The following is an 8,944-nucleotide window of genomic DNA, read 5'->3' as shown; positions in this document are numbered from 1 at the left end:
GAAGGCAGCGCCATCTGAGGGCCCAGTGAGGGTGAGTGAGGGGGCAAAACAGTGCTGTGCAGCGTGAGACTTTACTCCAGCGTGGGTGTAATGATGGGTGACACCCACCACATTGCATGTGACCAGTGACCCCACTAGAGGGTTTGAGATCCTACTGCAGTGTATGGAAGCAGTGATCAGAGGAGTGAGACCCCACTACGGTGTGCAAGACTTGTGAAGTGAGGAGTGAGACCCTATGCCTGAGTGAGATTCCATTGCAATGTGAGCAATCAGTGATGTGAGGAGCCAGGCCTTTGTGCTGTAGCTGAGCCCAATGTTGTGAAGAGTGAGACCTTGCCCCAGTGTGCGTGACGGCGGACTGAGGCATAGCACTCCAGCACAGTGCATGAGAGAACGATATGTGATGAGAGACCCCTGTATAGGGTGTGAGACGGTGCTGTGCGGGGTCAGACCGCACTCCAGAGTATGCGAGAGACACTAAGGATAAGAGTAGTGCATGAATGCAGTGACATGAGAAGTAAGACTGCACTACAGTGTATTACGGTGGTGATGTGGGGGTGAGCAGTGATATGAAGAGTGAGACTTGTCTTGTGTATGTGAGGGTGACGTGGGGGTGAGACCCAACTGCAGTGCATAAAAGCAGTGATATGATGAGTGAGACTTGTCTTGTGTATGTGAGGAGTGAGACGCTCCTGCCGGGCGTAAAAGCAGTCATATGATGAGTGAGACTTGCCTTGTGTATGGGAGGGTGACGTGGGGGTGAGACCCAACTGCAGTGAATAAAAGCAGTGATATGATGAGTGAGACTTGTCTTGTGTATGTGAGGGTGATGTGAGGAGTAAGACCCAACTGTGGTGCATAAAAGCAGTGATATGATGAGTTAGACTTGGCTTGTGTATGTGAGGGTGATGTGAGGAGTGAGACGCTACTGCAGGGCATAAGACCAGTGATATGATGAGTGATACTTGTCTTGTGTATTTGAGGGTGACGTGGGGGTGAGACCCAACTGCAGTGCATAAAAGCAGTGATATGACAAGTGAGACTTGTCTTGCGTATGTAAGGATGATGTGAGGAGTGAGGCGCTCCTGCAGTGCATATGATAAGAGTGAGACATGCCGTGTGTATGTGAGGGTGATGTGGGATGAGAACCAACTGCGGTGCATAAAAGCAGTGATATGACGAGTGAGACTTGCCTTGTGTATGTGAGGGTGACGTGGGGATGAGACCCAACTGCAGTGCATAGGAGCAGTGATATGACGAGTGAGACTTGTCTTGTGTATGTGAGGGTGACGTGGGGGTGAGACCCAACTGCAGTGCATAAGAGCAGTGATATGAAGATTGAGACTTGCCTTGTGTATGTGAGGGTGACGTGGGGATGAGACCCAACTGCAGTGCATAGGAGCAGTGATATGACGAGTGAGACTTGCCTTGTGTATGTGAGGGTGACGTGGGGATGAGACCTTACTGCAGTGCATAAGAGCAGTGATATGACGAGTGAGACTTGTCTTGTGTATGTGAGGGTGATGTGGGGGTGAGCCCCAACTGCAGTGCATAAAAGCAGTAATATGACGAGTGAGACTTGTCTTGTGTATGTGAGGGTGACGTGGGGGTGAGACCCAACTGCAGTGCATAAGAGCAGTGATATGAAGAGTGAGACTTGTCTTGTGTATGTGAGGGTGACGTGGGGGTGAGACCCAACTGCAGTGCATATAAGCAGTGATATGATGAGTGAGACTTGTCTTGTGTATGTGAGGGTGATGTGAGGAGTGAGACGCTCCTGCAGTGCATGAGAGCAGTGATATGAAGAGTGAGACTTGTCTTGTGTATGTGAGGGTGACGTGGGGGTGAGACCCAACTGCAGTGCATAAGAGCAGTGATATGATGAGTGAGACTTGCCTTGTGTATGTGAGGGTGACGTGGGGGTGAGCCCCAACTGCAGTGCATAAAAGCAGTAATATGTCGAGTGAGACTTGTCTTGTGTATGTCAGAAGTGAGACACCCCTGTAGTGCATAAAAGCAGTGATTTGATGAGTGAGACTTGTCTTGTGTATGTGAGGGTGATGTGAGGAGTGAGACGTTCCTGCAGTGCATAAGAGCAGTGATGTGATGAGTGAGACTTGTCTTGTGTATGTGAGGGTGATGTGGGGGTGAGACCCAACTGCAGTGCATAAAAGCTGTGATATGACGAGTGAGACTTGTCTTGTGTATGTGAGGGTGATGTGAGGAGTGAGACGTTCCTGCAGTGCATAAGAGCAGTGATGTGATGAGTGAGACTTGTCTTGTGTATGTGAGGGTGACTTTGGGGTGAGACCCAACTGCAGTGCATAAAAGCTGTGATATGACGAGTGAGACTTGGCTTGTGTATGTGAAAGTGATGTGAGGAGTGAGACGCTCCTGCAGGGCATAAGACCAGTGATATGATGAGTGAGACTTGCATTGTGAATGTGAGGGTGATGTGGGGGTGAGACCCAACTGCAGTGCATAAAAGCAGTGATATGATGAGTGAGACTTGTCTTGCGTATGTGAGGGTGATGTGGGATGAGAACCAACTGCGGTGCATAAAAGCAGTGATATGAAGAGTGAGACTTGTCTTGTGTATGTGAGGGTGACGTGGGGGTGAGACCCAACTGCAGTGCATATAAGCAGTGATATGATGAGTGAGACTTGTCTTGTGTATGTGAGGGTGATGTGAGGAGTGAGACACTCCTGCAGTGCATGAGAGCAGTGATATGAAGAGTGAGACTTGTCTTGTGTATGTGAGGGTGACGTGGGGGTGAGACCCAACTGCAGTGCATAAGAGCAGTGATATGATGAGTGAGACTTGCCTTGTGTATGTGAGGGTGACGTGGGGGTGAGCCCCAACTGCAGTGCATAAAAGCAGTAATATGTCGAGTGAGACTTGTCTTGTGTATGTCAGAAGTGAGACACCCCTGTAGTGCATAAAAGCAGTGATTTGATGAGTGAGACTTGTCTTGTGTATGTGAGGGTGATGTGAGGAGTGAGACGTTCCTGCAGTGCATAAGAGCAGTGATGTGATGAGTGAGACTTGTCTTGTGTATGTGAGGGTGACGTGGGGGTGAGACCCAACTGCAGTGCATAAAAGCTGTGATATGACGAGTGAGACTTGTATTGTGTATGTGAGGGTGATGTGAGGAGTGAGACGTTCCTGCAGTGCATAAGAGCAGTGATGTGATGAGTGAGACTTGTCTTGTGTATGTGAGGGTGACTTTGGGGTGAGACCCAACTGCAGTGCATAAAAGCTGTGATATGACGAGTGAGACTTGGCTTGTGTATGTGAAAGTGATGTGAGGAGTGAGACGCTCCTGCAGGGCATAAGACCAGTGATATGATGAGTGAGACTTGCATTGTGAATGTGAGGGTGATGTGGGGGTGAGACCCAACTGCAGTGCATAAAAGCAGTGATATGATGAGTGAGACTTGTCTTGCGTATGTGAGGGTGATGTGGGATGAGAACCAACTGCGGTGCATAAAAGCAGTGATATGACGAGTGAGACTTGTCTTGTGTATGTGAGGGTTATGTGAGGAGTGAGACGGCCCTGCAGTGCATAAGAGCAGTGATATGATGAGTGAGACTTGCCTTGTGTATGTGAGGGTGACTTGGGGGTGAGACCCAACTGTGGTGCATAACAGCAGTGATATGACGAGTGAGACTTGTCTTGTGTATGTGTGGGTGATGTGAGGAGTAAGACGCTGCTGCAGTGCATAAGAACAGTGATATGATATGATTAGTGAGTCTTTTCCTGTGTGTGTGAGGGTGATGTGTGGAGTGAGACGCTCATGCGGTGCATAAGAACAGTGATTGACGAGTGAGACTTGTCTTGTGTATGGGAGGGCGTTGTGAGGAGTGAGACCCTGTTGCAGAGCATCAGATAGTACCTGAGAGCAGTGATGTGAGAAATGAGATGCTACTCTTGTATATGTGGGGCTGTTATGAGGAGTGAGACCACTGTGAGTCCAGTGATGTGGGAACAACACAGCACTTTATGAAAACTCCGCTCTGAAGAGTGAGACCCCACTGCAGTGTGCGAGATCCCCGCAGTGTATGACCCAAGAGATGTGGGTAGTGCCCTAAAAACACCACTAACCTGTATTTTAATGCATGCTATTTGTGTAGAGCGGAGCTACTCACAGGCACTAATAGTGTGTCAAGGTTCGGGAAGGAGTGAGATTCCGCTGTAGTTAGTGAGTCACGTTTCTTAATGCAGATGAGGCCCCAATGAAGGTAGTCAATTTTCTTGAGGGTTTGAGACTTCACTCAATTTGCTGATTCACCTTTTGGAATGGAGTGAGATCCCACAGACGATAGCCACGTTTTGGAATGGAGTGAGACCCCATAGACCATAGCCACGTTTTGGAATGGAGTGAGACCCCATAGACCATAGCCACGTTTTGGAATGGAGTGAGACCCCACAGAATACAGCCATGTTTTGGAATGGAGGGAGACCCCACAGAAGATAGTTAAGTTTTGTAATGGAGTGAGACCCCCACAGAAGATAGCCATGTTTTGTAATGGAGTTATACCCCACAGAAGATAGTTAAGTTCTGTAATGGAGTGAGACCCCATAGACGATAGCCACGTTTTGTAATGGAGTGAGACCCCACAGAATACAGGCCACGTTTTGTAATGGAGTGAGACCCCGCAGAATACAGCCACGTTTTGTAATGGAGTGAGACCCCACAGAATACAGCCACGTTTTGGAATGGAGTGAGACCCCACAGAAGATAGTTTAGTTCTGTATTGGAGTGAGACCCCATAGACGATTGCCACGTTTTATAATGGAGTGAGACCCCACAGAATACAGCCACGTTTTGGAATGGAGTGAGACCCCACAGAAGATAGTTAAGTTTTGTAATGGAGTGAGACCCCACAGAAGATAGCCATGTTTTGTAATGGAGTGAGACCCCACTGAAGATAGCCACGTTTTGTAATGGAGTGAGACCCAACAGAATACAGCCACGTTTTGTAATGGAGTGAGACCCCACAGAAGATAGTTAAGTTCTATAATGGAGTGAGACCCCATAGACGATAGCCACGTTTTGTAATTGAGTGAGACCCAACAGAATACAGCCACATTTTGTAACCTGTATTTTAATGCATGCTATTTGTGTAGAGCGGAGCTACTCACAGGCACTAATAGTGTGTCAAGGTTCGGGAAGGAGTGAGATTCCGCTGTAGTTAGTGAGTCACGTTTCTTAATGCAGATGAGGCCCCAATGAAGGTAGTCAATTTTCTTGAGGGTTTGAGACTTCACTCAATTTGCTGATTCACCTTTTGGAATGGAGTGAGATCCCACAGACGATAGCCACGTTTTGGAATGGAGTGAGACCCCATAGACCATAGCCACGTTTTGGAATGGAGTGAGACCCCATAGACCATAGCCACGTTTTGGAATGGAGTGAGACCCCACAGAATACAGCCATGTTTTGGAATGGAGGGAGACCCCACAGAAGATAGTTAAGTTTTGTAATGGAGTGAGACCCCCACAGAAGATAGCCATGTTTTGTAATGGAGTTATACCCCACAGAAGATAGTTAAGTTCTGTAATGGAGTGAGACCCCATAGACGATAGCCACGTTTTGTAATGGAGTGAGACCCCACAGAATACAGGCCACGTTTTGTAATGGAGTGAGACCCCGCAGAATACAGCCACGTTTTGTAATGGAGTGAGACCCCACAGAATACAGCCACGTTTTGGAATGGAGTGAGACCCCACAGAAGATAGTTTAGTTCTGTATTGGAGTGAGACCCCATAGACGATTGCCACGTTTTATAATGGAGTGAGACCCCACAGAATACAGCCACGTTTTGGAATGGAGTGAGACCCCACAGAAGATAGTTAAGTTTTGTAATGGAGTGAGACCCCACAGAAGATAGCCATGTTTTGTAATGGAGTGAGACCCCACTGAAGATAGCCACGTTTTGTAATGGAGTGAGACCCAACAGAATACAGCCACGTTTTGTAATGGAGTGAGACCCCACAGAAGATAGTTAAGTTCTATAATGGAGTGAGACCCCATAGACGATAGCCACGTTTTGTAATTGAGTGAGACCCAACAGAATACAGCCACATTTTGTAACCTGTATTTTAATGCATGCTATTTGTGTAGAGCGGAGCTACTCACAGGCACTAATAGTGTGTCAAGGTTCGGGAAGGAGTGAGATTCCGCTGTAGTTAGTGAGTCACGTTTCTTAATGCAGATGAGGCCCCAATGAAGGTAGTCAATTTTCTTGAGGGTTTGAGACTTCACTCAATTTGCTGATTCACCTTTTGGAATGGAGTGAGATCCCACAGACGATAGCCACGTTTTGGAATGGAGTGAGACCCCATAGACCATAGCCACGTTTTGGAATGGAGTGAGACCCCATAGACCATAGCCACGTTTTGGAATGGAGTGAGACCCCACAGAATACAGCCATGTTTTGGAATGGAGGGAGACCCCACAGAAGATAGTTAAGTTTTGTAATGGAGTGAGACCCCCACAGAAGATAGCCATGTTTTGTAATGGAGTTATACCCCACAGAAGATAGTTAAGTTCTGTAATGGAGTGAGACCCCATAGACGATAGCCACGTTTTGTAATGGAGTGAGACCCCACAGAATACAGGCCACGTTTTGTAATGGAGTGAGACCCCGCAGAATACAGCCACGTTTTGTAATGGAGTGAGACCCCACAGAATACAGCCACGTTTTGGAATGGAGTGAGACCCCACAGAAGATAGTTTAGTTCTGTATTGGAGTGAGACCCCATAGACGATTGCCACGTTTTATAATGGAGTGAGACCCCACAGAATACAGCCACGTTTTGGAATGGAGTGAGACCCCACAGAAGATAGTTAAGTTTTGTAATGGAGTGAGACCCCACAGAAGATAGCCATGTTTTGTAATGGAGTGAGACCCCACTGAAGATAGCCACGTTTTGTAATGGAGTGAGACCCAACAGAATACAGCCACGTTTTGTAATGGAGTGAGACCCCACAGAAGATAGCCACGTTTTGTAATTGAGTGAGACCCAAACAGAATACAGCCACATTTTGTAATGGAGTGAGACCCCACAGAAGATAGCCACGTTTTGGAATGGAGTGAGACTCCAGAGGAGATAGCCAGGTTTTGGAATGGAGTGAGACCCCTCAGGAGATAGCCTGGTTTTGTATGGGAGTGAGACCCCACAGAAGATAGCCAGGTTTGGAATGGAGTAAGACCCCACAAAAGATAGCCACGTTTTGGAATGAAGTGAGACCCCAGTGGAGATAGCCACGTTTTGGAATGGAGTGAGACCTCACAGAAGATAGTTAAGTTTTGTAATGGAGTGAGACCCCACAGAAGATAGTTACGTTTTGTAATGGAGTGAGACCCCACAGAAGATATCCATGTTTTGTAATGGAGTGAGACCCCACAGAAGATAGCCATGTTTTGGACTGGAGTGAGACCCCACAGAAGATAGCCATGTTTTGTAATGAGTGAGACCCCACAGTAGATAGCCATGTTTTGTAATGGAGTGAGACCCCACAGAAGGTAGCCACGTTTTGTAATGGAGCGAGACCCCACAGTAGATAGCCATGTTTTGTAATGGAGTGAGACCCCACAGTAGATAGCCATGTTTTGTAATGGAGTGAGACCCCACAGAAGGTAGCCATGTTTTGTAATGGAGTGAGACCCCACAGAAGATAGCCATGTTTTGTAATGGAGTGAGACCCCACAGTAGATAGCCATGTTTTGGACTGGAGTGAGACCCCACAGAAGATAGTTACGTTTTGTAATGGAGTGAGACCCCACTGAAGATAGCCACGTTTTGGAAAGGCGTGAGACCCCAGAGGAGATAGTTACGTTTTGTAAGGGAGTGAGACCCCTCAGAAGATAGGCATGTTTTGAATGGAGTGAGACCCCACAGAAGATTGTTACATTTTGTAATGGAGTGAGACCCCACAGAAGATAGGCACGTTTTGGAAAGGCGTGAGACCCCAGAGGAGATAGTTACGTTTTGTAAGGGAGTGAGACCCCTCAGAAGATAGCCATGTTTTGTAATGGAGTGAGACCCCACAGAAGATAGCCACGTTTTGTAATGGAGTGAGACCCCACAGAAGGTAGCCATGTTTTGTAATGGAGTGAGACCCCACAGTAGATAGCCATGTTTTGTAATGGAGTGAGACCCCACAGTAGATAGCCATGTTTTGTAATGGAGTGAGACCCCACAGTAGATAGCCATGTTTTGTAATGGAGTGAGACCCCACAGTAGATAGCCATGTTTTGTAATGGAGTGAGACCCCACAGAAGGTAGCCATGTTTTGTAATGGAGTGAGACCCCACAGAAGATAGCCATGTTTTGTAATGGAGTGAGACCCCACAGTAGATAGCCATGTTTTGGACTGGAGTGAGACCCCACAGAAGATAGTTACGTTTTGTAATGGAGTGAGACCCCACTGAAGATAGCCACGTTTTGGAAAGGCGTGAGACCCCAGAGGAGATAGTTATGTTTTGTAAGGGAGTGAGACCCCTCAGAAGATAGGCACGTTTTGTAATGGAGTGAGACCCCACAGAAGATTGTTACATTTTGTAATGGAGTGAGACCCCACAGAAGATAGCCACGTTTTGTAATAGAGTGAGACCCCCCATAAGTATGTCAAGTTTTGTAATGGAATGAGACCCCACAGTAGATAGCCATATTTTGTAATGGAGTGAGACCCCACAGGCGATAGCCACGTTTTGTAATGGAGTGAGACCCCACAGTAGATAGCCACGTTTTGGAATGGAGTGAGACCCCACAGAAGAAGCCTTTTTTTGGAATGGAGAGAGACCCCCCCCAGAAGTATGTCAAGTTTTGGACTGGAATGAGACCCCACAGTAGATAGCCATGTTTTGTGATGGAGTGAGACCCCACAGAAGATAGCCACGTTTTGTAATGGAGTGAGACCCCACAGAAGGTAG

This window comes from Lissotriton helveticus, chromosome 12 (genome assembly GCF_964261635.1).
Source record: "Lissotriton helveticus chromosome 12, aLisHel1.1, whole genome shotgun sequence".
Taxonomy (NCBI): Eukaryota; Metazoa; Chordata; class Amphibia; order Caudata; family Salamandridae; genus Lissotriton; species Lissotriton helveticus.
The sequence above is the reverse complement of the archived record's forward strand: the minus strand, read 5'-3'. Positions refer to the sequence as shown.